The sequence below is a fragment of the Amphiprion ocellaris genome, chromosome 24 (genome assembly GCF_022539595.1).
Source record: "Amphiprion ocellaris isolate individual 3 ecotype Okinawa chromosome 24, ASM2253959v1, whole genome shotgun sequence".
Classification (NCBI taxonomy): Eukaryota; Metazoa; Chordata; class Actinopteri; family Pomacentridae; genus Amphiprion; species Amphiprion ocellaris.
The window spans coordinates 15,869,106-15,896,129 of NC_072789.1; the positions used below are offsets into that span (position 1 = coordinate 15,869,106).

General features: G+C 42.2%; 1 protein-coding gene and 1 pseudogene across 4 annotated transcripts in view; one reads left to right on the plus strand and one right to left on the minus strand.

Annotated features, from left to right (window-relative positions):
* The window catches only part of LOC111571817 (NACHT, LRR and PYD domains-containing protein 3-like), a 45,032-nt gene extending 35,762 nt beyond the window's left edge, over positions 1-9,270 (minus strand). For 2 of the 4 annotated variants that reach the window (XM_055008670.1, XM_055008667.1), the window contains exons 1-5: positions 9,094-9,270; positions 8,949-9,011; positions 8,104-8,204; positions 6,635-6,750; positions 5,567-6,550 (exon numbers count right to left, since the gene is read on the minus strand). The gene's annotated coding sequence lies outside the window, so the exon portion shown is untranslated. The remainder of the gene's footprint in view (positions 1-5,566; positions 6,551-6,634; positions 6,751-8,103; positions 8,205-8,948; positions 9,012-9,093) is intronic. The other 2 variants (XM_055008668.1, XM_055008669.1) reach the window with 2 other exon arrangements.
* A 1,073-nt stretch (positions 9,271-10,343) lies between these two features.
* The window catches only part of LOC111585573 (NLR family CARD domain-containing protein 3-like), a 63,488-nt pseudogene continuing 46,807 nt past the window's right edge, over positions 10,344-27,024 (plus strand).

Sequence of the window (27,024 nt, forward strand, 5' to 3'; positions counted from 1 at the left end):
ATAAATATTTATATACATAACATGTTTAACAACACATACCAAGATAAACTTACACCATAGAAAATAAAATAACACATAATTTGTAAACATAAATACAACATTGAACATTTTAGAATCCCTGTTCTTTTCTATAAACAACAATGAAACTCAGTGTGTTACATAGTGAGAAAAAGACGTTCACAGAGGAGGATAGAAACCAGAAAATATTCACATTTAAGAAGCAACAATCACAGAGTTTAGATGGTTTTTCTGAACAAATCATTCAAACTGAGGTTTGAATGTTCGTCAGTCATGACGTCGTGTGTCTCATCCTGTGACAGTTATCTCCTAAATTAATGATAATTAATGGTCAGAGAATCACTGGAGCAGCTCTCCATCTAACGGGTCAGGTTCCTGCAGATCAGAGGAGTCTAACCCAGGTGGGATCTGAGGAAAAATGAAGCTGGCTGGGAGGAAATTCACCTCTAGCTGCTCACTGCCTTCATCCAGACGTCTATCCTGCTTCCTCTGATAATTCATTTAACTGAGTAGCCTTTTGAGTGGTTCAATGAATCTAGCAGTCACGTCTGTTAACGGCAGCTTTCCTCTAAACGGATTTGGCACTTGGTAAATTGCTAGGTTAAAGTTTAGATGTTGGATATGAATGACCCCAGGGATAAGTTTAAATAAGGCCACACAGCCCCAAAGATTTAAGAAAACCTTTCAGAACCTTTTTAGTTGTAATGCACACATTAACCTGACATTTTACCATCAGAGAAAAATATATATAATTAATCACTGTAAAAGGGATAAATTGAATTTCTAATCCGTTGACTTTAATTGCAGGATAAATGTTTATTATAATATTTCAGCAGGGGCGCAGCATTAGCTCATAAATCACAAAACTCAATGAGACTGATTTTAAACAAACATTAATTTTCTTCCAGTTGATTAACGCGACTCATGTAATGGAACTATGCTTTTAGATAAGAAAAATAATCACCCAGAATAAGTAATTTGGAGGAGGAGAGCAGTCTGCTGCTCACCTGAAGACCGATGAGCCTCTGATGGGGGTTTGGGGGTGATGCTCTGTCCTCAGGGGGCTCCACTCCCCGGCCTCAGCTGAGGCACACCAGGTTCAGGGGGAAGCAGAGGAGGTTCAGTCCAGATATAGATCTGCTTGTATCCTTTTTTGTCGTTTGGGCCAGTAAAAACTTTATAATCCACTCTGGTGTTGTTCCTCACTGAAATGAGAGTTCAGTAATGTTCCTTCAATCAGTATTATTTATAGATCACAGACCTCTGTAATCCTCAAAGAGTGCAGAAAGAACAGTCCTTTAGTCCATTATTCCAGTGGAACAATTATTTCCTTCCAGATCATGTTAAATCACCCCTCCAAAGTTGTGTGGTAAAAATCCTCTCTAATCAGACCTGTTGACTGATTTGTTCCATGTTTCTACCATGCAACAACTCCCACCTTGCTTCTTCAACAGGTGTATTTAATTCCACACTGAACTCTCTTCAGGTTTTACATATGCGGTGACAGCATTTTTAATCAGAGGTGGGTAGTAACAAGTTACATTTACTCTGTTACATTTACTTGCATAATGTTTTGAAAAAAAATGTACTTCTGAGAGTAGTTTTACTCTGCCATACTGTTACATACTGATACAGCATCTAGTGTCTTGTCACTGTTCAAACATAAAACCGTTCCCTTACTACAGGTATTTATTTCAAACGCTTTATATTGTGAAAAACTGAGATTTGGAAATTCATGTTTCTTGTGCCTTAACTTGTCATTTTGTAAAGATGTTATTTATTTTTACTATTTTTTATTTTATCATTTGGAAATACCAGAATTTGCACATTATTTTACATTTTTGTCTGATCACATCATTTCTAAAAATAAATGGGACATTACAATCAAACAGTTACTCAGTACTTGAGTAGTCTTTTCACCAAATACTTTCTTACTCGAGTAATTTTTTGGATGACTACTTTTTCCTTCTACTTGAGTGATATTATTTTGAAGTAATGTTACTCTTACTTGAGTACAGTTTTTGGCTACTCTACCCACCTCTGTTCTTAATTAACATGAGCAATGACCTCATGCTTTCCCTCCTCCCAACTCGCGCACTCTTCCACCTCATCGATCATAAGACCTCTCCATGTTTGAGGAACTAAAACTATTTGTTTTGGACTGTCTAGCCCAGACCTGGGCATCGTACGGTCCCCGGGCCACATCCGGCCCGCCGGATGACCCTGACTGGCCCGTATGAGGTCATTGGAACATATTAAAAGTCAATGCAAATATATATCATCACAATACATGCAAGCAGTACGTCTGCACTGCTTTTATTTTGAAAGATCTGCTAAATTAACGTTTTTAGCGTGTGCTTTCAGTACTTAGCATAAGGTTTATGCGCTGATTGGATTGTTGGTCAGCTTCAGCCCGGGAAGAAGTCAGCTAATGGCAAAAAAAGAAAGATTGATTCCGAATGCAGAGTTTTTAACAAGGCATGGACTTCCAAGTATTTCTTCACTGAAGTCAGAGGTAAAAAGCTGTGTGTCTAGTTTGTGGTGAACAGATCGCGGTGCTCAAGGATTATAATCTGAATCGACATTACGAGACCAAACATGCGGAGAAGTACAAACATTTGACTGATGCAGAGCGGGGAGGATATCTGAAGGTTTGCTAGCTAAACTGCTAAAGCAGCAATGACTTTGTTTTACCAAAGCTCACACATAAAGGGATGTCAGTAAGCCATTCTCTGACGGAGAGTTTGTCAAAGAAAGTCTGGTGGACTCTGCAGCGTTTATATGTCCGGAGGAAAAAAAAAGGAGCGTCCGTTAATGTGGCCCTTTGGAGGCGAACCGTAACGAGGCGGGTGGAGAGCAGCTGATGGCTGTCCAAATTTGACAGGGAAAAATGTTGGACTTTTGAAACGGATGCAAGATAAAGTGACTGAAATAAACCCAGAACAGAAACTGATATTTTTGCATTGTATTATACATCAGGAGGTGCTGTGCAAGTCAGTGCTAAAAATCAACCACGTGACTGATGTTGTAGCTAAAGTAGTTAACTTCATCAAGGTAAGAGCATTGAATTACAGACAGTTTTTTGTCTTTTTGGAGGAGATGATAGTTAACATGGTGACCTTGGTTACCAGACAGCTGTCAGATGGCTCAGCCTGGGCAAGGTGCTTAAACGAGTTTGGGATCTGAGAGCAGAGATTCAAGAGTTTTGTGAGAAGAAAGGCAGGGACATCACCGAGCTCTCAGATGCAGACTGTGGATGGCAGACCTTGCTTTTGCTGTTGATGTGACTGCACTAATGAATGAACTAAATACCAAGCTGCAAGGCAACGGCCTCTTTGCACATGAAATGTACAGCCTGGTGACCGCTTTTATGAGAAAGGTGAAGTTTCTCTCAAGCCAGTTGGAGGGCAACATTCTCACCTACATGCCCACACTGAAGGAAGTCACACCATCAAAAATATCTCAATAGGCAGCAATCGTAGTTTAAATGAAAAAACTAAATCTTTAATTAAATAGTTGTGCTCTGTGTTCCACATTTTCATTGTACCATTGTAATGTTTCATTTACTGTTTTTATTGAGGTGTATATTGAGCAGAGCTGTAAGTGTACTGGTCCGGCCCTTAACAACTGTCAAAGTTTCTCATGTGGCCCCATATGAAAATTAATTGCCCACCCCTGGTCTAGCCAGTCCACCCAGTCTCTCCTAACTGCAACTCAGAGCAGGTCTCTGATCAGGAAATGGAGAAGCTGATGTCAGCATCTATCACTGACATCACATTGTGCAATCTTTTGAACAATGTGCACAGACTTACAAAAATCCCCAAAGTCTATCCTGAGTTGAATAACATTTACAGTGAACATTTAACCCTAGTTCACTTTAGCTCTTGACTTCTTATACCCCAGTTTCTTATGGAAATTAAATCCCTTAAAATGTCAAAATCCTTAAAAGCATTTCATTTTTATAAAGCATCAGTTTCAGATAGTAATCAAAAACATCAGCTTTCAGTGAGATACGCTTGTGATTCAGTTGCCTTTCAACAAAGATTATAAAAATAAGAACCACATCCATCACCCTTCAGTGAGTTACTCTTTTGATTTAGTTACTTTTAAACCAAGATTATAAAAATAAGTATTGAAGTTGGCTTAATCACATTCATTGGGTTATAGCATAACTTGGTTATAAATCTCAGGTTATCATATCACAGTGTGTTTCCTCATTTAGCTGTTATTCTGCCAGTCTCACCCTGATGGCTGATTCTGGGATCTCATATCTCCATGCTGCTGAACACTGGAAATGTTGTTTATCCGTTATTCCACTAACTTGACTGAACGTTGGCTGCAGTTCCTGTTATTTAAACATCAATATGATGTATAAATGCAGATGGACTTCATATATTTCACTATGCAGACATTTTTATTCATATCCAGTATATTTTATAGACATAAACATATTTGATAGAAATATTAGAAATGGATTTCTGTTTCCTCATAATAATTGAGTTAATGCCATTAAATGTTCATCAGTGATTCATCTTTAGTGTGAAACCTTTACTTTGCAGCTATATTTTAAAATATGTTGCTCATTTTAAGGGAAGACATTAAAGGATGGTTTTCTTAGTTAAATTAATTAAAGGTTTAATTGATTAAAAATGTGTTTATTTCCATTTTAAATGTCTGGATTTAATAAATACAGTTGTATTTTATATTATTATATATTATTATTAGATAAAACACTAGATGATGGATGAATTCATTCAACATTACACGCTCAGTATTGATTTAATGAGTATTTTCTTTCATTTCACATGTCTGTATTTAAAATGACTCATATTAAAACATGATTCCAGTGAAACAGCTTTGAAAGAAGTCAAAAGTCACACTGTTTTCCTGTTCAGTCCCTTCAAATTAAAGCTCCACAGTCTTGACCTCATCAGACTGGAAATGAGCCGATTTGAGGATTCTTTAGGATATAAAGCTGCTTTTTACAGCCTTTTACACAAGCCTCTCTCAGAGATTTCCTCTGCCGTTTCTATTTCTATCTTTTCTGCTTGTTTTCTTGTCAGATCAAGTTGAGTGCAGAAAGAGTCACTGGGTTCTTTTCTCCCTCAAATGTTTGACAGTGTTAGTGTTCTTGTTGTAAATGTTCCACATGAATCCATGTTTCCTTCTTGTAATGGTCCTCATGATGCTGGGACTAAAGATGTGCTCTACATGGATCATCTGCTTTTAAAATGACGCAGCAGCAGCAAACATCTCAACAACTAAAAGTCCCTCAGAGAGAATCTTCAACTAGTTCATGGAGCCAACCTCACTTTAAAAGCAGCATCAGCAGCGTCTGTTTCAGCCTCACATGAAAACGTGCAGCTTTTTCATTCTCATTTGATCTCAACTCCAACATGAAGGAGTGCAGAGATGACACAGAACAAACCTGCATCACTTTGGATTTGGCTTCTAAAGCAGCAGAAATGATTCAGCTCTTCTGGGATTCTTGTCACATTTGATGCTTTCAAACTATCTGCCAGTTGCTTCATGGAGTGATTGAGCTCACCTGATCCTGGATTTGAATCTAAAGCCAACAAAGCAGCATCAGCTGATCCACCTCCACTTCCTCACATGCAGCCTCCACTGCTGCTCAACATGGGACTCTCAGAAAACTGCTCACATCCCTTTTTGTTCCTGGAATGTTTGCTAGAAGTCAGCAGGGTGGGGCCTGGCTAGTTCCTGGATGGGAGAACCTGGGAATAGCAGGTAGATGCTGGAAGCTTTTATCTGTCCAACCTGCAGAGGACGCTGCTGCTGCTTGACTGGAAACAGCCTGAAGACTCAGAGGAGGAATTATTCTGAAGATATGGAGAGAAAACACAAGTAAACAGTGAAGCAGCTACAATCAGTGATTTTAGACACTGTTGGCTGATTTCATCTAGAAGATATCAGATAAATGGAGGAAAACGTTCAATATTTCACATTAAAATAGCATGAAAGTGAATTAGTGTAGCAGGTTCACAGTTGTAAGGACATTAAATGATCCTTAAAAACAGAATATACAAAGTGATGTTTTGGGTCTAGAGGCTCAAAGTGTGACATTTACCAAACTGTGTGTAATTATGAGAGTCAAATATATGAATGAAGCAATGAAATGAGAAAGAATGTGTGAAATTCTTCAAAGTTTCATTGGATTCATCTCATCTAAAGAACATTTTCATGAATGTGGAAAAACGACGGGAAGTGGTTTAAAGCAAAGACCCAGAAAAATTCAGAAAGTGTGATAAAATCCAAGAACAGACTAAAGGAGAGCAGAACACTAAACTATTGAGCTTCCACATTGAAATGAGGAGTGGATTAAAGTCCACAGCAGCAGACAAAGAAGAAAATGAAGCCAGAGAAGGTTTTGGATTCCTCAGGTGACATGTAGAGTGTAGATTCCCTCTCTGACTGTAGTTCCTGGAAAACAGCTTCTCAGGACATTTAGTGTTGAAATGGAGTCATCAGTTCTGGGATTGATTCTTCTTTATTCTTCCTTCTAGATATTGTCCTAAAAGGTTCATATTTATAGAATTAGAAAGAAATGGAAAATGTTCCCAAACACACATTTTCACAGAATTACGCTTTAACTCACCACAAACTGATCCATCGGGTTTCCTGCTTCGTTCTCCTGACAACAGTGATGCCACTTCCTGTTCATCAAGTTAGTTCTGCTTTTACCGTCTTCATGTTGCAGCTTCTTTTCTCCGTCTGAATGTGAGTAAAAGACACTTTAAACTGTTTTTATCTTTTATATATCTATAGAACATAAAACTGATTGAATCATTCGTCGTATTTTAGATCAAAAAGAACATTGCTGTGGCACAATTAAAACATTAAATAAATCTTTTTTCCCAAAACCAAATCTTCAAACATGTTGGGGTGTTCCCAACCAGCAGGAGTTATCAAACTGATGCTGAAATCAATGTGTTTTATCAGTAAATATCATTTGCATTTGTCAGCCAGTTCTAAACATGAGTTGTTCTTATCAGCAGAACTTAAGTGCAACAGTTGTAGGATGGAAATGCTTTGAACATTTGATTTTTCAACAACACACGTAGAACAAGAACACTGTGTGGACCAAACAGTGGTGGGAAAAAGTTTTGGGACTCCCCATGCATTTGCGAAATACTGCATTAAGAATCCCTCTGAGGTCTTCAAGTGTAATTTCTTTTAGTTCAGTAACAGTCAGAATACGAAACGCATCCTAAAAAGACAAAACCTGAAAACTGATTGGTTCCATAAAAATACATCACAAATGTTGATTTTGGCTCATTTTGGTTCCAGTGATCCACTAATGAAGTTCCTGCTTTTTATTTAAAGACACAATTTCTGTTGCCGTACTTCGTGTCTTTATAAAGCAGCGCATTAGAAAGTTCTTCAGAGATAAAAACAACTAAAACAGAGAACCTAACACAGGAAACATGAGTGAAGACACAGATTCTCAGACAGGAAGTGCAGCTGTAACCACATGAACAGGAAGTGCAGATTGCAGTCCTTCAGCAGTTGGATTCACTCTGCAGAAATACAGACCAATGTAACGCCCTAGGGGCTAGGGAACTGACTGCAAGTAGATGTTATAATAATGATCAGACCAGGTTCGTCTGCTGGAGCCAAAGGGTATGAGTAATGGACAGACACGGTTGATTCAAGTTTCAAAGATATATTTTTTCCAAAATTTGCAATTTGATTTGCGTATAAATAAAAGGTATTGTATAATAACCAGAGTAATAATAACAATAGTAAGGGTGAAATAGTATAGGGTATGTATAATATAAATATATAGATAATAAACAGGTATAATCAATTACAATCAATTAATATAGTATAATATTAGTTATGGTATTAATATTATATTATGTATATTAATTAATAAACAAAAACCAATACAGTTCGAAAGTTCAAAACCAAACAAAAGATCACCAGGTCGGGAATTACAGCTCAAAGTTCAATTCAAAGCCTCTTTTTGAGAGGTTCGGGATTCAAAGTCTTTTTTTCAGTTCAGTGTCCATAAACAAAATAATCCTTGATCCAGGTTCGTTGAAACAACAAAAGGTGTCCTACCACAGCAGGAGGTAGGGGACGGGATAGCTCGCCATCAAAGAGAATTAATTCCAGAAGGAAGGGGGAAAAAAAACAAAAAAAAACCTAAAAAAAAACCTGACCTAAAACAGGAGTCAGAAGAAAAAATCCCAATTAGTACAGCAATAAAATAAACCAAGACAATAAATCAGTAAAAGTAAATTACAAAATAAATAACCAAAATAAATACAGTTTTAAATAACCAAAACCATTGAAATGCTATAATGCACAGCATTTAATTACTCTATTCAATTTGAATAGAAATTACATCCATTGATCTATTATGACGCTTCATTAGAAGTTTAATATCTAGATGTGAATTAATTTCAAAGTTGTAAAGTCAAATGTATAATAGTCAAATGTATAAAGGTCGAAGGTATAAAAGTCGGAGGTATAAAAGTGCACTTTAAGTTCAATTAGGCCTCGAGCCTTGTGTTAAATTGTATTAAATATACAATTACTTCATTTCAAGTATTTGGGAATATTGTTGCGCAACAGGTCTATATCTCATTCATGTGAATGCATCCGCATCCATTCAAAACAAAGATGGCTGCGGGGGCACCCGGGTTCAAAACTAACAAAAAGTGACCTAAAAGTCTAAACTAATAGAAAGTGAGGCACCGCTTTAATGTATCTACAATGTTGCCTACGATTCGGCCGGAGTAGATTAACAAATAAGGCTGAGATTAAAAGAATATCCACAAAAATAGCCGCGCTAGCCGGCTGAAGCTACATGCTATATTAGCATTAACCTAGCTGCAGAGCAGCATTAAGATTTGCGGTACTAACAAACGTAATTCACACAACCGCAAGAATCGAGGACTCACCGCTGAGTAGTGCGAACACGGGGGGTTTAATATGAGGATGGGCTGGGATACGGGGAGATGTATCTGCAATTGTTAGGGTTTAAGTCAGTGCAACGTATTGTATTGATAAATCATTTAGCGTAAACTATGCGACGCACGCACTCACCGATCGCCAGAGAGGTAGATGAGAGGATGAAGAGTTTCGTGGAGCTGTTTTAGCCCAATTGCTACTTTTAGTCGGAGTTCGGAGCAGTTTTGGAGAGTCAAACAAACGCCAGATACAGCGTGGTGCTGTGACAGGGCTGAATGCAGAGCAGTGACAGACAGGAAGTGGCGTATGGGACCGGGCCATGTAAAAGGAACTTGGCCCGGGAAAATAAGAGTAGCACAGGAAGTGGAGCCCTACATGGCCTGGGTTACACCAACCAACAGCTGGAAAACAAACCAACATCTGGAGGTCCAAGAGTTTCTTCAGCAAGAAACGACCTCATCCTGATCCACATGGAAAACCAGCCAATGACATGACAGGAACTTCAGCAGCAGTGGTCAAACCAAACTGGTGTCCAGTGTTCCACCAGACTTTTAGATCATGGCTGAAGGTCGTACAATGCTGTCAAGAAGCCCCTGACCAATGAGAGACAGAGGTTAGCCCGGTGTTGTTGGACCAAGAACACAAGAACTGGACAGCCAGGAAGTGGAAGAAGACTCTGTGGTCAGATGAGTCCAGAGTTGGTCCAAAATAACTCAAAACTACTCCAAAGTGAATTAAAAAGTTCCAAAATAACTCAAATTTTTTTCCAAAATGACTTTAAACTGTCTGAATGTGATCTGGAATGAGTTTGAAATTCAACGAAAATTACTCAAAATCATTCAAGATTTGTTTAAAATAGCTCAAAATAAGTTAAAACTAGTTAAAATATGTCAAACAATTCTTAAATTTTGTCCAAAATGACTTAAACTTTGTGACAAATCAGAATAAAATGACTAGAAAAGTTAGTAGACCTGACCCTGTTTGTAGCTGCCGTTAGTTTAGTTCCAGCAGCAGAAATGTGGGTCCACTGCTCCGTTTTCGCTCCTTCATGGGACTAAAAAGTTGTCCATTAGCGGCTAAAATCTGTGAATGTGTATGAAGTTTGAGGAGAAACGTCCCTAAACTGATGTAGTTCAGTTTAGGGATGTAGTTCAGAAGTGTATCAGTGATTCCATTCTAGGGAATGTTAACTGTCAGGGATTTACAGCCTGATGGGAGTTTCTGCTTTCATGAACCACAGGGTTTGTAGAAGTTGTGTTGGATGTTGAGTGAAATGAAAAAGGTTGAATGTTGAAATAATCCGTCACATGAAATGAGTGGGAATCAGCCTGTAAAATGTGCTCTTATTGTGAAACTCTGCCTGCTGCTTCCTCATAGGTGGAGTCCTGACTGGTTCCAGGAAACAGATCACCTGTCTGAGCGTCCACATCACAAGGATGGGTGTAAAGCTAAATGCTAGGCTAGCACTCACAGTTAGCCTCCCTTATCAGTCTGAACGTGGCTGTCGAGCACACCAGCTCGTGATTTTTTTTCGTCAAACAGGTAAGAGAATAGCTGTTATAATGTTACTTGTTTTGTTCTGTAATGTGTTGGATAAAACAGATAAGTTTCTGGATGCTTTTTTATTTATTTTGCTGTTGAAATATTTTATTTATTAGGGTCCGAGCACCAACGGTGCGAAGACCCTATTGGAATGCAAGGAATTATTTATTAGGGTCCGAGCACCGAATGGTGCGAAGACCCTATTGGAATGCAAGGAATTATTATTATTAGGGTCCGAGCACCGAATGGTGCGAAGACCCTATTGGAATGCAAGGAATTATTTATTAGGGTCCGAGCACCGAACGGTGCGAAGACCCTATTGGAATGCAAGGAATTATTTATTATTAGGGTCCGAGCACCGAATGGTGCGAAGACCCTATTGAAACCCTAGGGTTTATTAGTTTTAGATTTTTCTCCCGTCTTTTGAATTGCCTTTTTGGCTGCCTTATCATACCCCAAAACGCGTGAAACTAGGCATGTTCATGAGGACTGGCGAAAAATTTGATATTTTATGGGAGTTGCGCATGTGTGTGGCAAAATGGCTCCATAGCGCCCCCTACAAAGTTGCAAAAAGTGGTCATTAGGCCAACTGGCAGAGTGTTTCATCTACAGCTACAGTATTTGTTGGGGATGTGCAGCACATCAGGACACACAAAAAAGTCAATCATGGCCACGCCCTAAACCCAACAGGAAGTCGGCCATCTTGAATTGGCTGTAAATTTTTTAAGATTAATAACTCATCGGGAATAAGTCCGAGAGACATCAAATTTGGCCAGTATATGCAACACTGCTGCCAGATGAAAAGTTATCAAAATGCTGTGCAAAAGTCAAAGGGCGTGGCCATGGCGACCCCCAGAAATATTGATCCTTCGCCATGAAACAGGAAGTGGTGTCTAACTCAGCTGTACATGCTCCAATCTGCCTGAAATTTTACATGTGTGATCAGGGTCCAGCCCTGATGACATCCATGTGGATATATACATTCACAGTCATAGCGCCACCTTGTGGTAGCAGGAAATAGACTTTTTTTTACACTTTGATGTACTATTCTTAGCAGGTTGATCATATTCACTTCAAATTTGGTGACATAAGCCTGAACACATTGATGATGATTCCCAGAGAAAATGGTGACTCGTCGTCAAGGAGCGTGTCTGTGGCGGCGCGGCGAATTTCGATTTCTCGCCATGAAAATTGAATTATTAATATCTCAGCTGGAAATGATGCAATCCGGACCAAACTTGATGTGATGGACACCAGTCCGGTTCTGAACACATCCACATTCATGAATTTAAAAATACTCATAGCGCCACCTATTGGCAACAGGAAGAAATTGTCATTACATTTGCACCTACCATTGCCTGAAACTTTGTCAAATCATCTTGAAAATTGGTCAGCTCAGTGGTCACGCCTTGACGATGCCACAGTGTGAAGATTTTGACGATTCATGAAACACTGTTGCCATGGCAACGCAATGTTGCTGTGACAGACAAAATACTTTTTGACAGGTTAAAAATGCTCAAATGCTCGCCAAAATTACCACACATATCTGTACTGCTGCAATATTTGATATTTTACACAAATTGCACATGACTGTTGCAAAATGGCTCATTAGCGCCCACCTGGAAAATTTCAAACAGTTACTACGGGCAGTACGTGTCACCTAGAATTATGAAACTTGGTAGGCATATGTAACTCGTCAAGACACACAAAAATGTAATTGACACCCATGCCCAAAACCCAACAGGAAGTCGGCCATTTTGAATTATATGTCATATGTTTTGACGATTTTGGGTCATTTTTAGACATTTTCAAAAGCTATAAAGTCAAACAGGGTAACACCGAGAGAGCTGAAATTCGGCCAGGATGTACTCCAGGCATGGTTGATCCAAAGTTATCAAAATGCTCCGCAAAAGTCTGAGGGCGTTGCCATGGCGGCCTCCTGAATTTTGATGCTTCGCCATCAAACATCAACTGCTGTGTAACTGCCCTAAACATGCTCCAATCTGCTTCAAACTTTACATGTATGATCAGAGTCCTGCCCTGATGACATTCACATGCTGAAATACAGCCACAGCCATAGCGCCGCCTGTTGGATGGACAGGAAATGCTCTATAACTAGCCTGTACATGGTCCGATCTGCCTGAAATTTTGTATGTGTGATCAGAGTCCGACCCTGATCACATCCGTAGGCCGACATACACTCTCGGTCACAGCGCCACCTGGTGGATGGACAGGAAAAGCTCTATAACTAGCTTGAACATGCTCCAATCTGCCTGAAATTTTACACGTGTGATCAGAGTCCGGCCCTCATCGCATCCGTAGGCCGACATGCACTCTCGGTCGCAGCGCCACCTGGCGGACGTGCGTGGATTCGCCGACCAGCACGGATGCGAGGACCCGTCCAACGCTGCTTGCAGCTTTAATTATTATTATTAGGGTCCGAGCACCGAATGGTGCGAAGACCCTATTGAAACCCTAGGGTTTATTAGGGTCCGAGCACCGAATGGTGCGAAGACCCTATTGAAACCCTAGGGTTTATTATTTTTCTTTTTTCTCCTGGCAAATGAATTGCCTTTTTGGCGGCCTTATCATACCCCAAAATGCGTCAAACTTGGCATGCTCATCAGGACTGGCGAAAAATTTGATATTTTAGGGGAGTTGCACATGTGTGTGGCAAAATGGCTCCATAGCGCCCCCTACAAAGTTGGAAAATGTAGTCATTAGGCCAACGGGCAGAGTGTTTCATCTACAGCTACAAAATTTTGTGTGCTTATTCAGCACATCAGGACACACGAAAAAGTCAATCATGACCACGCTCTAAACACAACAGGAAGTCGGCCATCTTGAATTAGCTGTAAATTTTTTGAGATTACTAACTCAGCGGGGGTAAGTCCGAGACACGTCAAATTTGGCCAGCATATGCAAGACTGACTCCTGATGCAAAGTTATCAAAATGCTCTGCAAAAGTCAAAGGGCGTGGCCATGGCGACCCCCAGAATTATTGATCCTTCGCCATGAAACAGGAAGTGGTGTCTAACTCAGCTGTACATGCTCCAATCTGCCTGAAATTTTACATGTGTGATCAATGTCCAGCCCTGATGACATCCATGTGATTATGTACATTGACAGTCATAGCGCCACCTTGTGGTAGCAGGAAATTAACATTTTTTACACTTTGATGTACTATTCTTAGCACGTTGATCAGATTCACCTCAAATGTGGTGACATAAGCCAGAACACATTGATGATGATTCCCAGAGAAAATGGTGACTCGTCGTCAAGGGGCGTGTCTGTGGCGGCACGGCGAATTTTGATTTCTCGCCATGAAAATTGAATTATTAATATCTCAGCTGGAAATGATGCAATCCGGACCAAACTTGATGTGATGGACACCTGTCAGGTTCTGAACACATCCACATTCATAAATTTAGAAATACTCATAGCGCCACCTATTGGCAACAGGAAGAAATTGTCATTACATTTGCACCTACCATTGCCTGAAACTATGTCAAATCATCTTGAAAATTGGTCAGCTCAGTGGTCACGCCTAGACGATGCCACAGTGTGAAGATTTTGACCATTCATAAAACGCTGTTGCCGTGGCAACGCATCGTTGCCGTAATAAACAAAGTAGTTTTTGACAGGGTAAAAATGCTCAAATGCTCGCCAAAATTACCACACATATTTGGACCAGCAACCCATTTCATATTTTAGGGAAACTGCACATATGTGTGGCAAAATGGCTCCATAGCGCCACCTGGAATATTTCAAACAGTTACTACAGCCAGTACGTGTCACCTAGAATTATGAAATTTGATACACATATGTAACTCGTCAAGACACACAAAAATGTAATTGACACCCATGACCAAAATCCAACAGGAAGTCAGCCATTTTGAATTATATGTCATATGTTTTGACGATTTTGGGTCATTTTTAGACATTTTCAAAAGCTATAAACTCAAACAGGGTAACACTGAGAGAGATGAAATTCGGCCAGGATGTACTACACACATGGGTGATCAAAAGTTATCAAAATGCTCCGCAAAAGTCTGAGGGCGTGGCCATGGCGGCCTCCTGAACTTTGATGCTTTGCCATGAAACATCAACTGCTGTGTAACTACCCTAAACCTGCTCCAATCTGCTTCAAACTTTACATGTATGATCAGAGTCTTGCCCTGATCACATCCATATGCTGACATACAGTCAGAGTTATAGCGCCACCTGGTGGATGGACAGGAAATGCTCTATAACTAGCCTGTACATGGTCCGATCTGCCTGAAATTTTACATGTGTGATCAGAGTCTGACCCTGATCACATCCATAGGCCAATATACACTCTCGGTCGCAGCGCCACCTGGTGGATGGCCAGGACAAGCTCTATAAGTAGCCTGAACATGCTCCAATCTGCCTGAAATTTTACACGTGTGATCAGAGTCCAGCCCTCATCACATCCATAGGCCGACATGCACTCTCGGTCGCAGCACCACCTGGTGGACATGCGTGGATTCGCCGACCAGCAAGGATGCGAGGACCCGTCCAACGCTGCTTGCAGCTTTAATTAGAGTCCGAGCACCACGAAGTGGTGCGAGGAACCTATTGAAACCCTGGGAATTATTATCATTAGGGTCCGAGCACCACGAAGTGGTGCGAGGAACCTATTGAAACCCTAAGAATTATTAGGGTCCGAGCACCAACGGTGCGAAGACCCTATTGGAATGCAAGGAATTATTATTAGGGTCCGAGCACCGAATGGTGCGAAGACCCTATTGGAATGCAAGGAATTATTTATTATTATTATTATTATTATTCTTTCTTTGGCGAACTTTTGAATTGCACTTTTGGCGGCCTTATCATACCCCAAAATGCGTCAAACTTGGCATGCCCATCAGGACTGGCGAAAAATTTGATATTTTATGGGAGTTGCGCATGTGTGTGGGAAAATGGCTCCATAGCGCCCCCTGCAAAATTGAAAATTTGGTCATTAGGCCAACTAGCAAAGTGTTTGATCTACAGCTACAAAATCGTGTCTGCCTATTCAGCACATCAGGAAACCCAAAAAAGTCAATCACGGCCACACTGTAATTCCAACAGGAAGTCGGCCATCTTGAATTAGCTGTAAATTTTCTGAGATCAATAACTCCGTGGAGGTAAGTCCGAGAGACGGCAAATTTGGCCAGTATATGCAACTGCCCAACCTGATGAAAAGTTATCAAAATGCTCTGCAAAAGTCAAAGGGCGTGGCCATGGCAATCATCAAAAATATTGATCCTTCGCCATGAAAGAGGAAGTGGTGCCTAACTTTCATGAACATGCTCCAATCTTTCTGAAATTTTACACGTGTGATCAGAGTCCAGCCCTCGTCGCATTCGTAGGCCAACATGCACTCTCGGTCGCAGCGCCACCTGGTGGACATGCGTGGATTCGCCGACCAGCATGGATGCGAGGACCCGTCCAATGCTGCTTGCAGCTTTAATTATTATTATTTTTCTTCGTCCGCCGGGAAATCGGCCTTTTTGACGCCCTAAACATACACGAAAACGCATGAAAATCGCCACACACATCAGAACCGGCGAAAAATTTGATATTTTAGGGAAATGGCACGCGTGCGTGCCAAAATGGCTCAATAGCGCCCCCTAGAAAATTAAGAAAATTCAGCCCCCGGACAGTGTTTGACCTAGACTTCTGAAATTCGGAACACATATGTAACTTATCAAGACGCACAAAAAAGCCTCTTGCATCGTTACCCATAATGCAACAGGAAGTCGGCCATTTTGAATTATGTGTCATTTTTGGACATTTTTTGAAATCTATAAACTCAAACAGCGTAATCCCGAGAGAGCTGAAATTTGGCCAGGATGTACTCCAGTCATGGGTGATTAAAAGTTATCAAAACGCTCCGCAAAAGTCTGAGGAAGCGGAAATGGCGAGCCACGGAATGCGGCCATTTTGAAATATGATTCATATTTTGGACAATTTTGTCATTTTTGGACATTTTCAAAAGCTATAAACTCAAACAGCGTAACCACGAGAGAGCTCAAATTTGGTCAGGATGGACACCAGTCATGGTTGATCAAAAGTTATCAAAACACTCCGCAAAAGTCTGAGGGCGTGGCCATAGTGACCAGCGGAATGCGGCCATTTTGAATGTCTCGCCATGAAACAGGAAGTGCTGTCTAACTAGCCTGTACATGCTCCAGTCTGCTTCAAATTTTACGTGTGATCAGAGTCCAGCCCTAATCACGTCCATCGGTTGATATACACTCACAGTCATAGCGCCACATGGCGGCCATTTTGAATTTCTCGCCATTTTGAATTTCTCGCCATTAAACAGGAAGTGCTGTGTAACCAGCGTGTACATGCTCCAATCTGCCCTAAATTTTACATGCATGATCAGAGTCCGGCCCTAATCACATCTTTGTGCCACTTGGCGGCCATTTTGGATTTCTCGCCATGAAACAGGAAGTGCTGTGTAACCAGCCTGTACATGCTCCAATCTGCCCTAAATTTTACATGCATGATCAGAGTCCGGCCCTAATCACATCTTTGCACCACCTGGCGGCCATTTTGGATTTCTCGCCATGAAACAGGAAGTGCTGTGTAACCAGCCTGTACATGCTCCAATCTAGCTGAAACACTAAATGTATCATCAGAGTCCGGCCCTAATCATATCTATGCACCACTTGGCGGCCATTTTGGATTTCTCGCCATGAAACAGGAAGTGCTGTGTAAGTAGCCTGTACATGGTCCAATCTGCCTGAAACTTTACTCTCTCAGGTGCAGCGTCTCCTGGTGGATATGCGTGGGCCAGCCGGGCCGCTCGGATGCGAGGACCCGTCCAACGCTGCTTGCAGCTTTAATTAGGGTCCGAGCACCACGAAGTGGTGCGAGGAACCTATTGAAACCCTAGGAATTATTATTATTATTATTCTTCGTCCGCCGGGAAATCGGCCTTTTTGACGCCCTAAACATATACGAAAACGCATGAAAATCGCCACATACATCAGGACCAGCGAAAAATTTGATATTTTAGGCGAATGGCACGCGTGCGTGCCAAAATGGCTCAATAGCGCCCCCTAGAAAACTAAGAAAATTCAGCCCCCGGACAGCGTTCGACCTAGACTTCTGAAAATCGGCACACATATGTAACTCGTCAAGACGCACAAAAAAGCCTCATGCATCATTACCCATAATCCAACAGGAAGTCGGCCATTTTGAATTATGAGTCATTTTTGGACATCTTTTTAAATCTATAAACTCAAACAGCGTAACCCCAAGAGAGCTGAAATTTGGCCAGGATGTACTCCAGTCATGGGTGATCAAAAGTTATCAAAACGCTCCGCAAAAGTCTGAGGACACGGAAATGGCGAGCCACGGAATGCGGCCATTTTGAAATATGATTCATATTTTGTCATTTTTGGACATTTTCAAAAGCTATAAACTCAAACACCGTAACACAGAGAGAGCTTAAATTTGGTCTGGATGGACACCAGTGATCGGTGATCAGAAGTTATCAAAATGGTCCGCAACAGACTGACGGTGTGGCCATGGCAACCAGCGGAATGCGGCCATTTTGAAATATGATTCATATTTTGGACAATTTTGTCTTTTTTGGACATATTCAAAAGCTATAAACTCAAACAGCGTAACCCCGAGAGAGCTGAAATTTGGCCAGGATGTACTCCAGTCATGGGTGATCAAAAGTTATCAAAACGCTCCGCAAAAGTCTGAGGGCGTGGAAATGGCGAGCCACGGAATGCGGCCATTTTGAAATATGATTCATATTTTGGACAATTTTGTCATTTTTTGACATTTTCAAAAGCTATTAACTCAAACAGCGTAACCACGAGAGAGCTCAGATTTGGTCAGGATGGACACCAGTCATGGTTGATCAAAGGTTATCAAAATGCTCCGCAACAGTCTGAGGGCGTGGCCATGGTAACCACCAGAATGCAGCTATTTTGGATGTCTCGCCATGAAACAGGAAGTGCTGTCTAACTAGCCTGGACATGCATCAATCTGCTTCAAACTTTACATGTATGATCAGAGCCCGGCCCTAACCACACTGTTGCACCACTTGGCGGCCATTTTGGATTCCTCGCCATGAAACAGGAAGTGCTGTGTAACCAGCCTGTACATGCTCCTATCTTCCTGAAATTTTACATGTATGATCAAAGTCCGGCCCTAATCATATCTATGCACCACCTGGCAGCCATTTTGGATTTCTCGCCATGAAACAGGAAGTGCTGTGTAACCAGCCTGTACATGCTCCAATCTGCCTGAAATTTTACATGTATGATCAGAGACCAGCCCTAATCATATCTTTGCACCATTTGGCGGCCATTTTGGATTTCTCGCCATGAAACAGGAAGTGCTGTGTAAGTAGCCTGTACGTGGTCCAATCTGCCTGAAACTTTACACTCTCAGTTACAGCGCCTCCTGGTGGATATGCGTGGGCCAGCCGGGCCGCTCGGATGCGAGGACCCGTCCAACGCTGCTTGCAGCTTTAATTATTATTATTATTATTATTATTATTATTATACTTTCTTCGTCCGCCTCCAAATCGGCCTTTTTGACGCCCTAAACATTCACGAAAACGCATGAAAATCGCCACACACATCAGGACCCGCGAAAAATTTGATATTTTCGGGGAATGGCACACGTGCATGCCAAAATGGCTCTATAGCGCCCCCTAGAAAATTAAGAAAATTCAGCCCCCGGACAGTGTTTGACCTACACTTCTGAAATTCGGTACACATATGTAACTCATCAAGACGCACAAAAAAGCCTCTTGCATCATTACCCATAATGCAACAGGAAGTCGGCCATTTTGAATTATGAGTCATTTTTGAACATTTTTTGAAATCTATAAACTCAAACAGCGTAACCCCGAGAGAGCTGAAATTTGGCCAGGATGTACTCCAGTCATGGCTCATCAAAAGTTATCAAAACGCTCTGCAAAAGTCTGAGGGCGTGGAAATGGCGAGCCACGGAATGCGGCCATTTTGAAATATGATTCATATTTTGTCATTTTTGGACATTTTCAAAAATTATTAACTCAAACAGCGTAACGCTGAGAGAGCTCAAACTTGGTCAGGATGTACGCCAGTCATGGGTGAGCAAATGTTATCAAAACGCTCGGCAACAGTCTGAGGGCGTGGCCATGGTGACCACCAGAATTCGGCCATTTTGGATGTCTCGCCATGAAACAGGAAGTGCTGTCTAACTAGCCTGGACATGCATCAATCTGCCCCAAACTTTACATGTGTGATCAGGGTCCGACTCTAATCACATCCATAGGTCAATATGCACTCACAGTAAGAGCGCCACCTGCCGGCCATTTTGAATGTCACGCCATGAAACAGGAAGTGCTGTCTAATTAGCCTGTGCATGCTCCAATCTGCCTGAAATTTTACATGTATGATCAGAGTCCGGCCCTAATCACATCTTTGTGCCACTTGGCGGCCATTTTGGATTTCTCGCCATGAAACAGGAAGTGCTGTGTAACCAGCCTGTACATGTTCCAATCTGCCTGAAATTTTACATGTATGATCAGAGTCCGGCCCTAATCACATCTTTGTGCCACTTGGCGGCCATTTTGGATATCTCGCCATGAAACAGGAAGTGCTGTGTAACCAGCCTGTACATGTTCCAATCTGCCTGAAATTTTACATGTATGATCAGAGTCCGGCCCTAATCACATCTTTGTGCCACTTGGCGGCCATTTTGGATTTCTCCCCATGAAACAGGAAGTGCTGTGTAACCAGCCTGTACATGCTCCAATCTGCCTGAAATTTTACGTGTATGATCAGAGTCCAGCCCTAATCACATCTATGCACCACTTGGCGGCCATTTTGGATTCCTCACCATGAAACAGGAAGTGCTGTGTAACCAGCCTGTACATGCTCCAATCTGCCTGAAATTTTACATGTATGATCAGAGTCCGGCCCTAATCATATCTATGCACCACCTGGCAGCCATTTTGGATTTCTCGCCATGAAACAGGAAGTGCTGTGTAAGTAGCCTGTACATGGTCCAATCTGCCTGAAACTTTACTGTCTCAGTTGCAGCACCTCCTGGTGGACATGCGTGGGCCAACCGGGCCGCACGGATGCGAGGACCCGTCCAACGCTGCTTGCAGCTTTAATTAGGGTCCGAGCACCACGAAGTGGTGCGAGGAACCTATTGAAACCCTAAGAATTATTATTATTATTATTATTTTTCTTCGTCCGCCGGGAAATCGGCCTTTTTGACGCCCTAAACATTCACGAAAACGCTTGAAAATCGCCACACACATCAGGACCGGCGAAAAATTTGATATTTTCAGGGAATGGCACGCGTGCGTGCCAAAATGGCTCTATAGCGCCCGCTAGAAAATTAAGAAAATTCAGCCCCCGGACAGTGTTTGACCTAGACTTCTGAAATTCGGTACACACATGTAACTCATCAAGACGCACAAAAAAGCCTCTTGCATCATTACCCATAATGCAACAGGAAGTCGGCCATTTTGAATTATGACTCATTTTTGAACATTTTTTGAAATCTATAAACTTAAACAGCGTAATCCCGAGAGAGCTGAAATTTGGCCAGGATGTACTCCAGTCATGGCTGATCAAAAGTTATCAAAACGCTCCGCAAAAGTCCGAGGACGCGGAAATGGCGAGCCACGGAATGCAGCCATTTTGAAATATCATTCATATTTTGGACAGTTTTGTCATTTTTGGACATTTTCAAAAGCTATAAACACAAACAGCGTAACCACGAGAGAGCTCAAATTTGGTCAGGATGGACACCAGTCATGGTTGATCAAAAGTTATCAAAACGCTCCGCAAAAGTCTGAGGGCGTGGCCATAGTGACCAGCGGAATGCGGCCATTTTGAATGTCTTGCCATGAAAAAGGAAGTGCTGTGTAACCAGCCTGTCCATGCTCCAATCTGCTTGAAATTTTACATGTATGATCAGAGTCCAGCCCTAATCACATCTTTGTGCCACTAGGCACAACACATTGATGATGATTCCCAGAGAAAATGGTGACTCGTCGTCAAGGAGCGTGTCTGTGGCGGCGCGGCGAATTTCGATTTCTCGCCATGAAAATTGAATTAATATCTCAGCTGGAAATGATGCAATCCGGACCAAACTTGATGTGATGGACACCAGTCCGGTTGTGAACACATCCACATTCATAAATTTAGAAATACTCATAGCGCCACCTATTGGCAATAGGAAGAAATTGTCATTACATTTGCACCTACCATTGCCTGAAACTTTGTCAAATCATCTTGAAAATTGGTCAGCTCAGTGGTCACGCCTTGACGATGCCACAGTGTGAAGATTTTGACGATTCATAAAACGCTGTTGCCGTGGCAACGCATCGTTGCCGTAATAAACAAAGTACTTTTTGACAGGTTAAAAATGCTCAAATGCTCGCCAAAATTACCACACATATCTGTACCGGCAACCCATTTCATATTTTAGGAAAACTGCACGTGTGTTGCAAAATGGCTCCATAGCGCCACCTGGAAAATTTCAAACAGTTACTACAGCCAGTACGTGTCACCTAGAATTATGAAATTTGATGCACATATGTAACTCGTCAAGACACACAAAATGTAATTGACACCCATGCCCAAAATCCAACAGGAAGTCAGCCATTTTGAATTATATGTCATATGTTTTGACCATTTTGGGTCATTTTTAGACATTTTCAAAAGCTATAAACTCAAACAGGGTAACACCGCGAGAGATGAAATTCGGCCAGGATGTACTACACACATGGGTGATCAAAAGTTATCAAAATGCTCCGCAAAAGTCTGAGGGCGTGGCCATGGCGGCCTCCTGAACTTTGATGCTTCGCCATCAAACATCAACTGCTGTGTAACTGCCTTAAACATGCTCCAATCTTCTTCAAACTTTACATGTATGATCAGAGTCCTGCCCTGATGACATTCACATGCTGAAATACAGCCACAGCCATAGCGCCGCCTGTTGGATGGACAGGAAATGCTCTATAACTAGCCTGTACATGGTCCGATCTGCCTGAAATTTTGTATGTGTGATCAGAGTCCGACCCTGATCACATCCGTAGGCCGACATACACTCTCGGTTGCAGCGCCACCTGGTGGATGGACAGGAAAAGCTCTATAACTAGCTTGAACATGCTCCAATCTGCCTGAAATTTTACACGTGTCATCAGAGTCCGGCCCTCATCGCATCCGTAGGCCGACATGCACTCTCAGTCGCCACGCCGCCTGGTGGACGTGCGCGGATTCGCCGACCAGCAAGGATGCGAGGACCCGTCCAACGCTGCTTGCAGCTTTAATTATTATTATTATTATTATTATTCTTTCTTTTACGGCTTTTTGAAATGCACTTTTGGCGGCCTTATCATACCCCAAAACGCGTGAGACTTGGCATGCACATCAGGACTGGCGAAAAATTTGATATTTTCGGAGGGTTGCGCATGTGTGTGGCAAAATGGCTCCATAGCGCCCCCTGGAAAATTGAAAATTTGGTCATTAGGCCAACTTGCACGACGTTTCATCTACAGCTACAAAATTTTGTCTGCATATTCAGTACATCAGGAAACCCAAAAAAGTCAATCACGGCCATGCTGTAAATCCAACAGGAAGTCAGCCATCTTGAATTAGCTGTAAATTTTTTGAGATTAATAACTCAGCCGGGGTAAGTCCGAGAGACGCCAAATTTGGCCAGGATATGCAACAGCTCAACTTGATAAAAAGTTATGAAAATGCTCCACAAAAGTCAAAGGGCGTGGCCATGGCGACCCCCAAAATTATTGATCCTTCGCCATGAAACAGGAAGTGCTGTCTAACTCAGCTGTACATACTCCAATCTGCCTGAAACTTTACATGTGTGATCAGGGTCCAGCCCTGATGACATCCATGTGGTTATATACATTCACAGTCATAGCGCCACCTTGTGGTAGCAGGAAATTGACATTTTTTACACTTTGATGTACTATTCTTAGCACGTTGATCAGAATCACCTCAAATGTGGTGTCCTAAGCCTGAACACATCGATGATGATTCCCAGAGAAGATGGTGACTCGTCGTCAAGGGGCGTGTCTGTGGCGGCGCGGCGAATTTCAATTTCTCGCCATGAAAATTTAATTATTTATATCTCAGCTGGAAATGATCCAATCCAGACCAAACTTGATGTGATGGACCCCAGTCAGGTTCTGAACACATCCACATTCATAAATTTAGAAAATCTCATAGCGCCACCTATTGGCAACAGGAAGAAATTGTCATTACATTTGCACGTGCTATTGCCAGAAACTTTGTCATATCATTCTGAAAATTGGTCAGGTCAGTGGTCACACCTGGACGATGCCACAGTGTGAAGATTTTGACGATTCATGAAACACTGTTGCCATGGCAACGCAATGTTGCTGTGACAGACAAAATACTTTTTGACAGGGTAGGAACGCTCATATGCTCGCCAAAATTGCTACACACATCAGGACTGCTGCAATATTTGATATTTTACACAAATTGCACATGACTGTTGCAAAATGGCTCATTAGCGCCCCCTGGAAAATGTCAAACATTTACTACGGGCCGTGTGTGTGACCTACAGTTCTAAAACTTGGTAGGCATATGTAACTCGTCAAGACGCACAAAAATGTAGTTGACACCCATGGCCAAAACCCAACAGGAAGTCGGCCATTTTGAATTATATGTCATATGTTTTGACGATTTTGGGTCATTTTTAGACATTTTCAAAAGCTATAAACTCAAACAGGGTACCACCGAGAGAGCTGAAATTTGGCCAGGATGTACTCCAGGCATGGGTGATCAAAAGTTATCAAAATGCTCCACAAAAGTCTGAGGGCGTGGCCATGGCGGCCTCCTGAACTTTGATGCTTCGCCATGAAACATCAACTGCTGTGTAACTGCCCTAAACATGCTCCAATCTGCCTCAAACTTTACAAGTATGATCAGAGTCCTGCCCTGATGACATTCACATGCTGATATACACCCACAGCCATAGCGCCACCTGTTGGTTGGAAGGAAATCCTCTATAACTAGCCTGTACATGGTCCAATCTGCCTGAACTTTTATATGTGTGATCAGAGTCCGACCCTCATCACATCCATAGGCCAATATACACTCTCGGTCACAGCGCCACCCGGTGGATGGACAGGAAAAGCTCTATAAGTAGCCTGAACATGCTCCAATCTGCCTGAAATTTTACACGTGTGATCAGAGTCCGGCCCTCATCGCATCCGTAGGCCGACATGCACTCTCGGTCGCAGCGCCACCTGGCGGACGTGCGTGGATTCGCCGACCAGCACGGATGCGAGGACCCGTCCAACGCTGCTTGCAGCTTTAATTATTATTATTATTATTATTCTTTCTTTTACGGCTTTTTGAAATGCACTTTTGGCGGCCTTATCATACCCCAAAACGCGTGAGACTTGGCATGCACATCAGGACTGGCGAAAAATTTGATATTTTCGGAGGGTTGCGCATGTGTGTGGCAAAATGGCTCCATAGCGCCCCCTGGAAAATTGAAAATTTGGTCATTAGGCCAACTTGCACGACGTTTCATCTACAGCTACAAAATTTTGTCTGCATATTCAGTACATCAGGAAACCCAAAAAAGTCAATCACGGCCATGCTGTAAATCTAACAGGAAGTCAGCCATCTTGAATTAGCTGTAAATTTTTTGAGATTAATAACTCAGCCGGGGTAAGTCCGAGAGACGCCAAATTTGGCCAGGATATGCAACAGCTCAACCTGATAAAAAGTTATGAAAATGCTCCACAAAAGTCAAAGGGCGTGGCCATGGCGATCCCCAAAATTATTGATCCTTCGCCATGAAACAGGAAGTGCTGTCTAACTCAGCTGTACATACTCCAATCTGCCTGAAACTTTACATGTGTGATCAGGGTCAAGCCCTGATGACATCCATGTGGTTATATACATTCACAGTCATAGCGCCACCTTGTGGTAGCAGGAAATTGACATTTTTTACACTTTGATGTACTATTCTTAGCACGTTGATCAGAATCACCTCAAATGTGGTGTCCTAAGCCTGAACACATCGATTATGATTCCCAGAGAAGATGGTGACTCGTCGTCAAGGGGCGTGTCTGTGGCGGCGCGGCGAATTTCAATTTCTCGCCATGAAAATTTAATTATTTATATCTCAGCTGGAAATGATCCAATCCAGACCAAACTTGATGTGATGGACCCCAGTCAGGTTCTGAACACATCCACATTCATAAATTTGGAAAATCTCATAGCGCCACCTATTGGCAACAGGAAGAAATTGTCATTACATTTGCACGTGCTATTGCCAGAAACTTTGTCATATCATTCTGAAAATTGGTCAGGTCAGTGGTCACACCTGGACGATGCCACAGTGTGAAGATTTTGACGATTCATGAAACACTGTTGCCATGGCAACGCAATGTTGCTGTGACAGACAAAATACTTTTTGACAGGGTAGGAACGCTCATATGCTCGCCAAAATTGCTACACACATCAGGACTGCTGCAATATTTGATATTTTACACAAATTGCACATGACTGTTGCAAAATGGCTCATTAGCGCCACCTGGAAAATGTCAAACATTTACTACGGGCCGTGTGTGTGACCTACAGTTCTGAAACTTGGTAGGCATATGTAACTCGTCAAGACGCACAAAAATGTAGTTGACACCCATGGCCAAAACCCAACAGGAAGTCGGCCATTTTGAATAATATGTCATATGTTTTGACGATTTTGGGTCATTTTTAGACATTTTCAAAAGCTATAAACTCAAACAGGGTACCACCGAGAGAGCTGAAATTTGGCCAGGATGTACTCCAGGCATGGGTGATCAAAAGTTATCAAAATGCTCCACAAAAGTCTGAGGGCGTGGCCATGGCGGCCTCCTGAACTTTGATGCTTCGCCATGAAACATCAACTGCTGTGTAACTGCCCTAAACATGCTCCAATCTGCCTCAAACTTTACAAGTATGATCAGAGTCCTGCCCTGATGACATTCACATGCTGATATACACCCACAGCCATAGCGCCACCTGTTGGTTGGAAGGAAATCCTCTATAACTAGCCTGTACATGGTCCAATCTGCCTGAACTTTTATATGTGTGATCAGAGTCCGACCCTCATCACATCCATAGGCCAATATACACTCTCGGTCACAGCGCCACCCGGTGGATGGACAGGAAAAGCTCTATAAGTATCCTGAACATGCTCCAATCTGCCTGAAATTTTACACGTGTGATCAGAGTCCGGCCCTCATCGCATCCGTAGGCCGACATGCACTCTCAGTCGCAGCGCCGCCTGGTGGACGTGCGTGGATTCGCCGACCAGCAAGGATGCGAGGACCCGTCCAACGCTGCTTGCAGCTTTAATTATTAGGGTCCAAGCACCGAATGGTGCGAAGACCCTATTGAAACCCTAGGGTTTATTATTTTTAGATTTTTCTCCCGTCTTTTGAATTGCCTTTTTGGCTGCCTTATCATACCCCAAAACGCGTGAAACTAGGCA